This window comes from Pelophylax lessonae (assembly GCF_965119305.1).
Source record: "Pelophylax lessonae genome assembly, chromosome: 13".
NCBI classification, from domain to species: Eukaryota; Metazoa; Chordata; class Amphibia; order Anura; family Ranidae; genus Pelophylax; species Pelophylax lessonae.
This window is the reverse complement of record NC_138780.1, coordinates 32,709,224-32,722,633: the sequence shown is the minus strand read 5'-3', so window position 1 is coordinate 32,722,633 and position 13,410 is coordinate 32,709,224.

Genomic DNA, 13,410 nt, shown 5'->3' with positions numbered 1-13,410 from the left:
AACGGACAGTTAAGCAAGCGAAGCAGGCAGACAAACATATGACTTTAGACATTGATTTGCATACCCGGTCTGATGTTCAACCAGTGTATGTGTCTGAGCAGACAGAGTGCTCTGTAGCTAAATGTCCTGTGGTCTGTAGATATTGCAGTCCGGTATATAGAGTTATGCTTGCTGATAAACACACTTGGTATGTCTCCGACCGTTCAGTCAGCCTTCTATCTCTAAGGATATCAGCAGGACAGGCATATAAGCAAATAAGTAGTCACAGGAACAGAGCCGTTTACTGACCGTATGGATGGTCTGAGTCCGTGTCATGTCCGCTTAGTGCTGTCCGTCAGAAATCAGTCCGATTGTATGTCCGGCCATGGTGAGTCCGTTGGGGAGGGCAAGCCTTAGTGTCCGCCAGAGAGCGTAGGAGCTTGTCCGTCTACCAATCAGGGCTTGGGCATCGAGCACGGTCAAAGTTTTCGATAGGGTGGAGGGTGGAGTCCGCGAGCGTAGTGGTGTATGACGTCGACGCGTTTCGCGTGACGCAGCACGCTTCTTCAGGACGTACTTAGCGTCCATTACGTCAGTCTTTAAATACTAGGAGCTCAGCAATCATTGGTTAAAGACAGTCAGGCTCACTGCTGACGTGTTATCACCTAAATAGTGACCCCTAGTGGACTCGGGAGAGATCAACGCTAAAAAGAAGCACATTGATTGTTACAAGCAAAATATATAACAACGTATTCAATACTATCATATGTGATTGTGAATAAGCAACATTTAAGGTGATTAGGGATTAATCTGTGGATGAAGGGAACAGAGGAATCCAGTTATCATTTTTACAAATAGATAAGGAGGAGCATTTAAGAAATCAGGGATTCAAATATGATCTAGGGGGGCATTTCTTATCACTTTTATTGCCTAAACAAAAATCAAGGGATATTTACAAAGCCCTGATACTCTTACAATATATTTTATATTTTTTAGCCATCAAAGATCACCATTAGACATATTGCAAGATACAGTAACTGTAATATGCTTTTCTACCACCAAAGGATGCCATCAGATGGTGAACTGTAATAAACTGCAGTAGCTGCAATATACTTTGTTTTTTACCACTAGAGGGTGCCATCAAATATTGAACTGTAGTCAACTGCAATATAATTTTTAATCACCAGAGGCAACATACAGTAACTGTAATATACTTTTCCACCACCAGAGGGCGTCATCAGATAGATGGCAAACTGTAATAAAAACTGAAGTAGCTGCAATGTACTTCTTTACCACTAGAGGGCGCCAACAAATTGATATTGAACTGTAGTCAACTGCAATGTTTTTTTTAACCACCAGAGGTCGCTATTAAATGAATGAGGAACTGCTGTAGCTGGAATATTATTTATTTATTTATTTACCACCAAACGGCGCTATTAGATGGACGGCAAACTAAAGTAACTGCAATATACTGTTCCACCACCAGAGGGCGCCATCAGATGGAGCGTGGACTACAGAAATTGTAATCTACTTTTTCACCACCAGAGGATGCCATCAGACATCTGGTGAAATGTAGTCATCTGCAGTAACTGCAAGATAATTTTAAACCACCAGAGGGCACCATCTGACGTATGGTGAACTGCATTAGCTGCAATATACTTACTACCAGAGGGCAAAACCAGACAAAAGGTGAAATACAGTAGCTGCATTATACTTTTTCACCACCAGAGGATGACATCGGACGAATGGTGAACTGTAGTCAGCTGTAGAGTTGAACGGACACCTGGATGTCCGTGTTCGGCGGCTTCGGCCAAACTTGAAAAAAAAGTCCGGGTCCGTATACCGGACTTTTTCCGAAATTTACCCGGACACCGAACCCCATTGAAGTCAATGGGGACCCGAACTTTCAGGCACTAAAATGGCTCTAAAACACCAATGGAAAGGGCTAGAGTGCTGCAAATGGCAGCAAAATGTAGTTAAGAGCATGGCAAGTGCTCTTAAAAAAATTCCCCTTTAAATTAATTTTTTAATAGCAGATTAGAACAGCAATCTGTAGTGAAATATAGCTGAACGCTGCACACAACAGACTGATAAAAATAGATTTTTTTCTCCCTCCTCCTCAGTGGGCTCAAGTGAAGGCAAAAAGATCGTTCACTGCACCACCCCCCACACAGCAAAATAGACTGTCCCTGCCTAATCTCCAGCCTGGCCCTAAAATGCTCAATAAGATTGTTCACTGCACCACCCCCCACACAGCAAAATCGATGTAGAAGACTGACCCTGCCTAATCTCCAGCCTCGCCCTAAAATGCTCTAATAACTTTCCCTGCCTGCACTCCGACCTGTCCCTGCATTCTTTTCGGACGCAATTTTTCACAGAATCACTGTCTGTCCCTAATTAGCAGCCAGCACGTATGATGTGTGCTCTGTCCCTAAACTACAGCAGAATGACGTGGCGCGCTGGGGCTCTCGAACTTATAAAGACATGGTCACATGCTTCAGATGGCCAATCACAGCTACTAATACATTAGTAGGCATGGCTGTGATGGCGCACACCAGTTAAACGCTTGTTGATTGGCTGTTGAAAGCCCGCCATTAAAAGCGCGCCATTACATACAAAACAGGAAATACAATGACCGAACATGGATTTTAAACCCGAACATACAGTAAAGTTTTCGGGTCCGTGTTCGGGTAACAAAAATCCAATTATTCGGTACGAACACGAATAATACAGTCCGTGTTCGCTCAACACTAGTCAGCTGCAATATATTTTTTAGCCATCAAAGATCACCATTAGACATATTACAAAATACAATAACTGTAATATGCTTTTCTACCACCAAAGGATGCCATCAGATGTTGAACTGTAATAAAGTGCAGTAGCTGCAATATACTTTGTTTTTTACCACTAGAGGGTGCCATCAAATAGTGAACTGTAGTCAACTGCAATATCATTTTTAATCACCAGAGGTCACTATTAAATGGATTGTAAACTGTAGTACCTGCAATAGAAACAATTTTTTACCAGAGGACACCATTACATGGATAGCAAACTACAGTAGCTGCAATATACTTTTTCACAACCAGAGGGCACAATCAGACAAATAGTAAACTATAGTCAACTGCCGCTACCTGCAAAATATTTTCCTACCACCAGATAAGGCCATTAGATTGATGGTTAAATACAGTACCTGCAATATACTTTTCCACAACGGGAGACGCCAACAGAAACATTGTGAACTCTAGTAGCTGCAATATACTTTTTCACCACCAGAAGGCGCCCTCTGACGAATGGTTAATTGTTGTCAAATGCCACTACATGCAATATATTTTTTACCATCAGGGATGCCATTGGACGGATGGCAACATACAGTCACTGCAATATACTTTTCCACCACCAGAGGGCGCCATCAGATGGTAAACTGTAATAAACGGAAGTAGCTGCAATATACTTCTGTACCACTAGAGGGCGCCATCAAACGGATGATGAACTGTGCGAACTACAGAAGCTGCAATATACTTGTTTTTATCACCAGGGGGCACCATCAGACAAATGGTAAACTGTAGTGAATTTCCGCTACCTTCAATATACTTTTTTTTTACCACCAGAGGGCACCATCTGACAGATGGGGAATTGTAGTCAACTGCAGCAACTGCATCATCATCAATTTTTAACCAGTAGAGAACGCTAATAGACGAATAATAAACGGCAGAAGCTGCTATAAACTTTTCCACCACCAGAGGGAGCCATCAGATATGTGACCTGTAGTCAACTGCAGTAGCTGCAATATAATATTTAACCACCAGAGGGCGCCATCAGAGACTTCGCCTTGTGCCATCATTATACAGTGACTGTCCCATTCAGAGGACATTACAAGGGGCGGAGTATAGAGTGCAGATTGCAGCAACCAATCACAATTCATTGTTGTTTACCTGTACCTGCACAGCTTCCATCCATTGAACCTTGGTGTCACTGAATATACATACTGGGGAATTGCTGGGACTGACCCGGGAATTCTGGGATGTCATCCCATTGGTGGGAGATGGGGGGAATCGGGGAATTCTCCAGGAGGGTCTGCAATGTCTGTAACCTGCAGCATGCTGTGCTCTGTGCTCATTGGTTGCCTGGAGAGGAGGAGGGAGGGGCATTGCATTAGCTGGCTCCTATCCTAAACCTGTTCAGAAGGGTAGATTTAGACATATATATAAATCTAGATCTCCTTTGAAGAGCGATCTGTGTTTGGATCACTTTTCAGAGGTGATTGACAGGTGGCCTTTTTTTTAACTCCATTTTTGCTGAAAAACATCACAACGGGGTGTTTGTGGCGATATCCTATTCGCTTATATATTTGCTATATATTGCAGTTACTTTAGTCCACCATCCATCTGATGGCGCCCTCTGGTGGTGGAAAAGTATATTGCAGTTACTTTAGTTTGCTGTCCATCTAAAAGTGCCCTTTGGTGGTAAAAAAAGAAATAAACAATGTTACAGCTACAGCAGTTCCTCATCCATTTAATAGTGACCTCCGGTGGTTAAAATGACATTGCAGTTGACTCCAGTTCACCATCCATTTGTTGGCGCCCTCTAGTGGTAAATAAATTTATTGCAGCTACTTCAGTTTATTACAGTTTACCATCTATCTGATGACGCCCTCTGGTGGTAGAAAAGTATATTACAGTTACTGTATGTTGCCATCCGTCCAATGGTATCCTCTGATGCTAAAAAAAACAATTTTGCATGCAGTGGCAGTTGACAACAGTTGGCCATTTGTCAGATGGTGCCCTCTGGTTGTGAAAAAGTATATTGCAGCTACTGTAGTTGTAATGGTGCCCTCTGGTGATAATTGTTTCTATTGCAGGTACTACAGTTTACAATCCACTTAATAGTGACCTCTGGTGATTAAAAATGATATTGCAGTTTACTACAGTTCAATATTTGATGGCACCCTCTAGTGGTAAAAAAAAACACAGTATATTGCAGCTACTGCACTTTATTACAGTTTATCATCTGATGGCATCCTTTGGTGGTAAAAAAAAAAAAAAACAAATGAATAATATTACAGCTACAGCAGTTCCTCATCTATTTAATAGTGACCTCTGGTGGTTAAATGACATTGCAGTTGACCACAGTTCACCCTGCATTTGATGGCACCTTCTAGTGGTGAAAACATTTATTAGTGACTGTATTTTGCCATCTAGTGGTTAAAAAATTATACTGCAGCTGACTAAAGTTCCCCAGGTGTCTGATGGCGCCCCCTAGTGGTGAAAACATATATTGCAGTCCAGCATATATCTAATGGCACTCTCCAGTTGTACAAAAGCTCATCACAGTTGCTGCAGTTCGCCACACATCTTATGGTGAAAAAGGTATATTGGAGATACTGCAGCTCATTGAAAAAAAATAATAATAATAATAATCCCTACTCTTCCTTCAAATATATATCCTATGTTTTTTTTTTTTTTTTTTTTTTTTTTTATTCGGATGCATTTTGCCCCAATGGCTGACCTCTGTGTTATTGTATACACTGTGGGTTGTTTTGGTTTTTATTCTCTGTGGGTTGAACTGGATGGACTTGTGTCTTTTTTTAACCAGACTAATTTCCACAGAAAATAAAGCTGGATTTTAAAATAATGTACATTCCCAGAGAGCATCCAAATTCCTGCTGTAAGCTTCCATTCCCTCTAGTGCTGAATAATCCTGCTTTTTGTAGAGCATTTTACACATTTTGGCGTGTTTGCATGCATTATTTTAGTTTGACCCAATAACCAGCAACATCTTCTGTGATATCAGGTGCCATTTTCCTTCTATCCGTTGATTTCTTCAAATGTGTTGTAATGCGGCGTGTAGTTGCGCTATCTGGCCCGTCATTTTCTCTATGCCATTTTTTTTTTTTTTTTTCGTGAGCAGCCGCAGTAGGCATCCTAAACAACATAAACAGTGTGTAGCAATATCCTTCCATGTCCTGTGCCGCTTGCAGAGATCCTTGTATTCATTGACCTTAGGATTATAGAGCAATGTCCTTTCATGCACCAGACATCGGAGCTCTTCGTCATCGAACATGGTGTGGCCTTGCCCTGCACTGTCCCAAGACAAGGCAAAATGCCTTATTTACCATCAGGCCAATTCACATTGTGTTTTTGTGATTTTTTTTTTTTTTTTTTAAACGCAAACCACCACATGTAGAAAAAAAATTAAAATATGATTTGTAGCCAACATAGATAAAGTTACAGTTTACCAGTTCTAGAGACAGCAGCCCACATTCTAATAGTAAATTGAAAATAAAATGAGTCATAGGGGAACGAGGACAAACCCCTCCCAATAAGACAGATGGACTTTAAAGGATGTGGGGCAGTCGATTGAGAGGAGCACAAGACGACATTGTATAAAAGTGTATATAGCTTATTATACAAAATTAGTTCTGAAAGTAAAAACATATACAAAATTCATAATGAGACAGCTCATTACCTGTACATCATATAGCTTAACTAGTAAACCACTTCCCGACCACCGGCGCCTTTTTACTGCGGCAGGGTGGCTCTCCTGCGCAAACCAAGGTAGACCTACGTTGGTTGCACGTGGGAAGCTAGGGGGCGAGCGCGCGCTGCCGCCGGCGCACCCCTGCCCCCACTCGGCAGCGGGGAAGCCGATGCAGCGGGCAGGCGGCTCCGATTGCCTCCTGACACCCACGATCGTTCCCCGCTGAGAAAGGACGGACAGCTGTTGTAAACACAGCTGTCCATTCTTCTCCCTGGAATGATCACAGAGCTCATGTGATCCTTCTATATAGGATCACAGGTCTCTATGATCATTTCAGAAGCCATGCCCCCAGTTAGAATCACTCCCCTAGGCTCACATTTAACGCACTGATCACCCACAGGGTTAACCCCTTCCTTTTCAGTGTCATTATTACAGTAACAGTGCATATTTTTAGCACTGATTACTGTAGTAATGTCACTGGTCCCCCCAAAAGTGTCAAAAATGTCAATCAGGGATCCAATCTGTCCGCCGCAATGTCGCAGTCCTGCTAAAAATCACTGATCACCACCATTACTAGTAAAAAAAACAATTATAATTACATAAATCTTTGCCGTAGTTAGTAGACGCTATAACTTTTGTGCAAACCAATCAAAATACGCTTATTGCGATTTTTTTTTTACCAAAAATATGTAGCAGAAAACAAATTGGCCTAAAATGTTAAAAAATGTTAATTTTTTTTATTTGAGAATGTCATATAGCAGAATGTGAAAAATATTGTTTTTTTTTTTTTAAATTGTCGCCCTTTTTTTGTTTATAGCGCAAAAAATACATAAAAAAAATAAAAATCGCACAGGTGATCAAATACCACCAAAAGAAAGCTCTGTTTGTGGGAAAAAAAGGACATCAATATTATTTGGGTACAGCGTCGCATGCCCGCGCGATTGTCCGTTAAAGTAACGCAGGGCCGAATCGCAAAATAGGGCCTGGTCAGGATGGGGGCAAATCTTAAAGTGGTTAATGAGGAAAATGAAGGTCCAACGCGTTTCATGAACACAATTCACATTCCGCTTCCTCAGGGATCCCTCATCAACCAGATTGTCACAGACTTAAAAAGAAAAAAGAGAAAACATTATCCATATTCATATGGTTGCTACATGACCCTGGCGTGTACCGAACATGTGTGGATGGCCCAATGATTTCCTTTTGATGTAATTGGTGAGCACAGTTATTATATCTTGTCAGTCTAATGGGAAAAGCCCTATATGTGATATGACTCTCTGTATATGTAACATGTTTTCTCTTTTCAAGTCTGTGTGACAATCTAGTTGATGTGGAGGGTCCCTGAGAAAGCAGAATGTGAATTGTGTTCACGAAACACATTGGACCTTCATCATTAACTAGTTATCTCAAGATACAGTATATGATGTACATGTAATGAGCCCTCTCATTATCAATTTTGTATGTGTTATTACTTTCATACCTACTTTTGTATAATAAACTGTATACTCTTTTATACAATGTCGTCTTGTGCTCATCTCTATGGTGAGGTCCAGATCCGTGGAGTCAGGTAACAATGCTTTAAAGAGAGTAAAGGCGTATTCGCGTAGACCATCCTGAGGAATGCTTCCAGGGATCCCCCTGATTTTTAGATTGTTCCTCCTTGATTTATCCTCAATATCCGCTAGCTTGGCCTTTACCCCCTCCATGTCATCTTACTGCTTCTCATGGGCATCAATGAGATCATTTATGGTGGTAGCGAATTCCCCCATTTTCTCTTCCACATGATCCACCCTCCCTGTGACTGACTGAAGGTCCCTGCTAATTTTATTCATGTGGGAGGCCATATTTGATTGCAGGGAATTTCTGAGGGAAACTAGCATGTCCTTTAGGACTGTATCAATAACAGGCCTGTTACGGGTAGGGAACTCTTCTATGGAGTCTGGCAGGTTTCTAGTATCTTCTTCTGCACCACTGTCAGGGTCCCCCCCCCTTTCATGGTTCTCATCCAGCCTGAATCTAGCTTTAGCTGGGCTCCCCGACATGGGGGTAGAATTGTAAGCCGGGGATGACTTGCCTGTAAGTCCGCTGTTTCCTCCTTTGGTTGGAGAGGTGAGGAGAGCTGGTGGACACATGGGGAGAGGATGTGATGCGGGCGAGTGTGATGGCTGGGTGATCCGTGCGGGGTGCTCATCTCAATGGACAGCCCCACATCCTTTAAAGTCCATCTGTCTTATTAGAAGGGGTTTGTTCCCATCCCAATATGGCTTATTTTATTTCCAAATGTAGCCAACACACCCTAATCTTATGTGAAAAGAATTGTCTTTATTTAGACTTGTTCAGCGTAGGTGCAATATTTTGGAATGATCAGGAAAAACGAACATCAAACTACCACATCACCCCACACTTCAGCCAATAGAACTTAAATCAGTATCAAACCCCAAAAGCAAAAACGATATTGCAGCTTACCAATTCTTACATGTGATGGCTGCTTTCGTTTTCTTTAAGCTTTCTTCTATTTTCATCTGGTGATCGAACCAGCAAGCCTGTTTTTCACAAGAACAAGCTCTCCAACAGAAATGATCAGTTTACAGGGATAAGACAAACCATTTAACACTGGCAAGGGTGTATAAAATGATCAGTAGGGATGATCGAACGGTTCGGGTCGACCATCGGTTCGACCCGAACATTGACTGTTCGAAATTCGGCCGAATTTCGAACTTTTTGCTGAAAAAGTTTGGAATTCGGCAACCATAGCCGACCAAAATGCAATGGGACAGGAACTGGGCTTTAAAAGCAGTGATTGGACCGGAACCATCAGTAAAAGCCAATTGAGGGGGCAGGAGAATGCTAGGAATGTGATTAGAGTGACTAGGGGGTCCAGAGGCCAATCATTAGTGAATGGGGGGTATATATGCACACACACTTATATGTATTTGTATTTATACACATACATACATATAGGTGTGAAAGGAGAGAAGCCATATGGGTGTTAATTATTTCATTAGCGCAAGCATAGTGTTCTGCTACTTTCACACCTATATATGTGTATGTGAATATATACATACATGTGTGTGTGTATATATACCCCTATACAGAAGTTCTGATGTTATGCCTGCCTCCAATGATGCCCAGAAAATGCCCAAAAAACGCCTGCTACAAAAACGCCCAGGTGTGTTGTTGCAGGCATTTTTTTTGGGCATTTTTTGGGGGTCTTTGGAGGCAGGCATAACATCTGAACTTGTGTATAGGGGTATATATACACACACACTTATATGTATTTATATACATACACACATACAGGTGTGAAAGGAGCGAAACCATATGGGTGTTAATTATTTCATTAGCGCAAGCATAGTGTTCTGCTACTTTCACACCTATATACTGTATGTGTATGTGTATATATACATACATGTGTGTGTGTATATATACCCCTACACAGAAGTTCTGATGTTATGCCTGCCTCCAAAGACCCCCAAAAAATGCCCAAAAAAACGCCTGCTACAAAACCGACAAGGTGTGAAAATAGCGGAGCCACTATCCTGTTCTATTGCAATTCTAATAAAAACAATCTTTTTTTTCTGGTTCTGGACATGCTACAGAGCTGAAACTTCACAGGCACACTTTTTAGACCCCCCAGACACTAAATCCAAAGAAATCTCTTTTTTTTTTCAATAACTTTTTCAATAGTTGGCTCTCTATCAAAAATGACAATTTTTAAGAACTTTTTTTTGTGTGATTAATAGTCCCTGGGGCATGACCCAGAACCCTAGGCACCTTTTAGGGGCTTCAAAATAGTGTTTTTTGATTACCGAAGTTCGGGTCCCAATGATTTCAATGCGGTTCTGAAATCCGGGCCGAACTTTCGGGAAGTTCGATCATCCCTAACGATCAGCTTTTATTTATTCATACAAAATCTTTATCCCAAAACAGTTTACTGTAACAAAGTGTTCGCAAATTAATATACTTACAAACAGAAGCCAAACTCCAGCTAATACATTTTACACCCCCCACCCCAGACTGACAATGCTGCTATCTGCTGTGCCCCCTGTACTCATTCCTCCAGAGTTGTGTCTCACTATTACAGGAGGTGTTTTACTGGCCACGTCGCCCGGTGAAAACGGAGGGAAAAAAAGCCTAAGAAAACAGAACCAAAAGCAGCCACCCTATCTAATGATTGGTAAGCTGCAATATATTAAATTTTTGGTTGTGGGTTTAATACCACCAATGAAATGTGCGGTGTGTCGGTATCAGTGCCATCAGCACCACAGTCATCCTACCACACACCTCCAGCTACAAGGTGTGAGCAAGCCTTAGTACCTGCCCCCGAACCTCTACCCCCTATCACACTCAGCTTCTGATACAGGAAAGTGAAATCTGGGGTTGCGGGTGGGGATATTGTAGTAATAAAAGTCAGCATAGAAACAAAATGAGGCTTCTTTACATTTTTATTTTTCTTCCACTGCGTTTATACATACAAAAGTAACTTTTATTTTATTACTTTAAATCTCCTTATCACATAAAAGGTTTTTAAATGTGAGCTTAAAGCCGTCAGTGATAGAAGAAATATGTATTTTCTATAGAAATGGAAAATGTATTTAAAAGTTCCACTCTTACGCTAGCTACACACATTATAACCTGATTGGACAACCTTCTTATGATGATTTTCTGGGGATTACCTAATGCCTACCCAACCAAATTAAGATTGAAGGCATTGACTAGCTGTGCTCACACTATATAGTTGGTGAATTTAAAGGAATTGTACAGAGATTGTAGAAGCAGATTGCACCATGTGTGGCCAGCTCTAGAGGGTAAGTCCACCCAGCAAAATAATCACAGCTTTGGGTAGATGGCAGCAGGGTAAGTTTTATTCATCAGCCTCTTCCATCCCACAAAGAGTCCAGAAGTGTGTTCTCTACTCTACACCCCTGCCGTTTCCATTACAAGGAAAGTCTGGTGCCCTCTGCTGGCTCCTCTGTTTAATGCAGGTAAAGCAGTAGAAGGAGTCTCCCTTGCTCGGCAGTGCGGATGGGGAGCAGAGCTTGGAACTCTTGAGGGGGGGGGGGGATAGAAGATGCCATTTTATGAGCAGCTTAAGGGCACCCACCCATAACTTCAATGGCTAATAAAAGGTCTAGTGGTAGGACTAGATTTATGTGCTGACATTGTCTTCTAAAGGTTTATGGGGTGCTACAGCACTAAAGGCATCATTGGAAAGTTTTTATTTACAGAAAATTATTAACAGACCCCTCCAACACTGTATTTGAGCCAATTAGGCTGATAAGGCACATGCCAAGGGCACCCTTAGGTAAATGTTAAGGACCCTTGTGGTAGTTAAGCAGAGATATAGGGTCTCAGACTGACTAGGCATATATACAGCCCAATACAGAATGTCTAGGACCGGTGGTTTAGATCCATGGCTAAAACATAAGACCTTTGGAAAAAGAAAAAGAAATCACTAAAAACGGAAACATTGGGCCTCTACATAGATTGACTAGGCACTTATACAGGACCCCCTAGGCAATTACATAGGGTGTAGGTTGCATGCCTAAGTAGAAACCGAGGGAATCTGAATAAAGCAAGCTGTAGGTTATATGCAAGGGAGCAGCTGATTGGGTACAAGCATTTATAAGGCTGGCACTACTGATTGTCTAATGGCACCATCTTGCACAAGCCTCCCTTTTCCCTCCCTTTACCAGCCATGCCAGTGATACTGCCACCTATTCAAGAAATGTGTCTGGGAGCCACATAGCACCAATGCAATGTAAAGGCTAGTAACTCCATTGTTATGTATTCTATACAATGGTGACTTGCTGTACTATAAGCAGTAGCAGACTACATACAGGCTTCCTGAAGAATGGACCATCTTCCCCCCATGGTACATAAACTTTCCTGGGATAAATGAGATTCATGACATATATTACACAGGGACAGCATCCAATGGAATTTGATGGGTTGAATTCCTCCATGTGGTTCTGGGTGCAGGGTCGCTATCTGCTTGGGCATGTATTCAGCTGCAGATGAGCTTCTATTGTCCCACTCCAACTTTATGCCCTGTATTCTGTGTGAGGTGGCCATGGTGACATTCTGCAGGTACAAGCTGAAACATTCCCCCCTCTCCAGCTCAACCTTGCTGCAGCAGTTCTGAGTGTCATTCCAAGAGTCCATCTTGGGGCCGCACAGCGTTTTCATGAATTTTCCTTTCTGTAACAAGAACCATAGGGCACAGATTAATATTAAAGGGAAAGTTTTTTAGTGAGCACATATGTTAAGTGATTAAAGCAGTATTAATAATACACACACACGCACATTTTTTCTGGATCCTCTGTCCTGCACGACATTCCCTGAGTGATACTGTGTTTGGGACTGACTATCTTTGTTTCTTTCCCAATGGGAGTGATATGCCCCAGTTGCCTCCCTGGGCACATTCTACGGTTTGCCTCTCCATGGACATCCCCCTCTCCCTCGTTCCCTCCCCCCCCCGCCTCTTCCTAAAAAAGGATGGTATGGGGATTGGTGATAATCTTCTGATGTACTCAGTGGTTCATACCTATTGTATGTATATGGCCTCTCTGGGAATTGTTGATATCCATTATAGTTCCTATTCCTCCTCTCAGGTTCTTAATGTTGCGGATGTTTCTGGCGTGGCCTAGGGCTTCCCTCATTTAGTGGTCCGGCTTGAGGAATTTGTTTCTCCTTCTTTACCTTTGATTTGACCTGTTGCCACAGATTGACCTTTGGGGCCTTGTATTGAGGTGAGTTAACTACTATTTCATTCCTCAATTTTACATTATTCATTCCCAACCCCCCCCCCCCCCCCCAGATTGCCTTAAAAACCTCCATAGGAGGGATGAGACTGTGGAAAGTCCATCGGGGGCTGAGCAGAAGTCTTTCATAAATAAATTAAATTTTTGTTTTGGTAGGGTATATATCGTGGGTATTCTGCTGAAGCTTGGG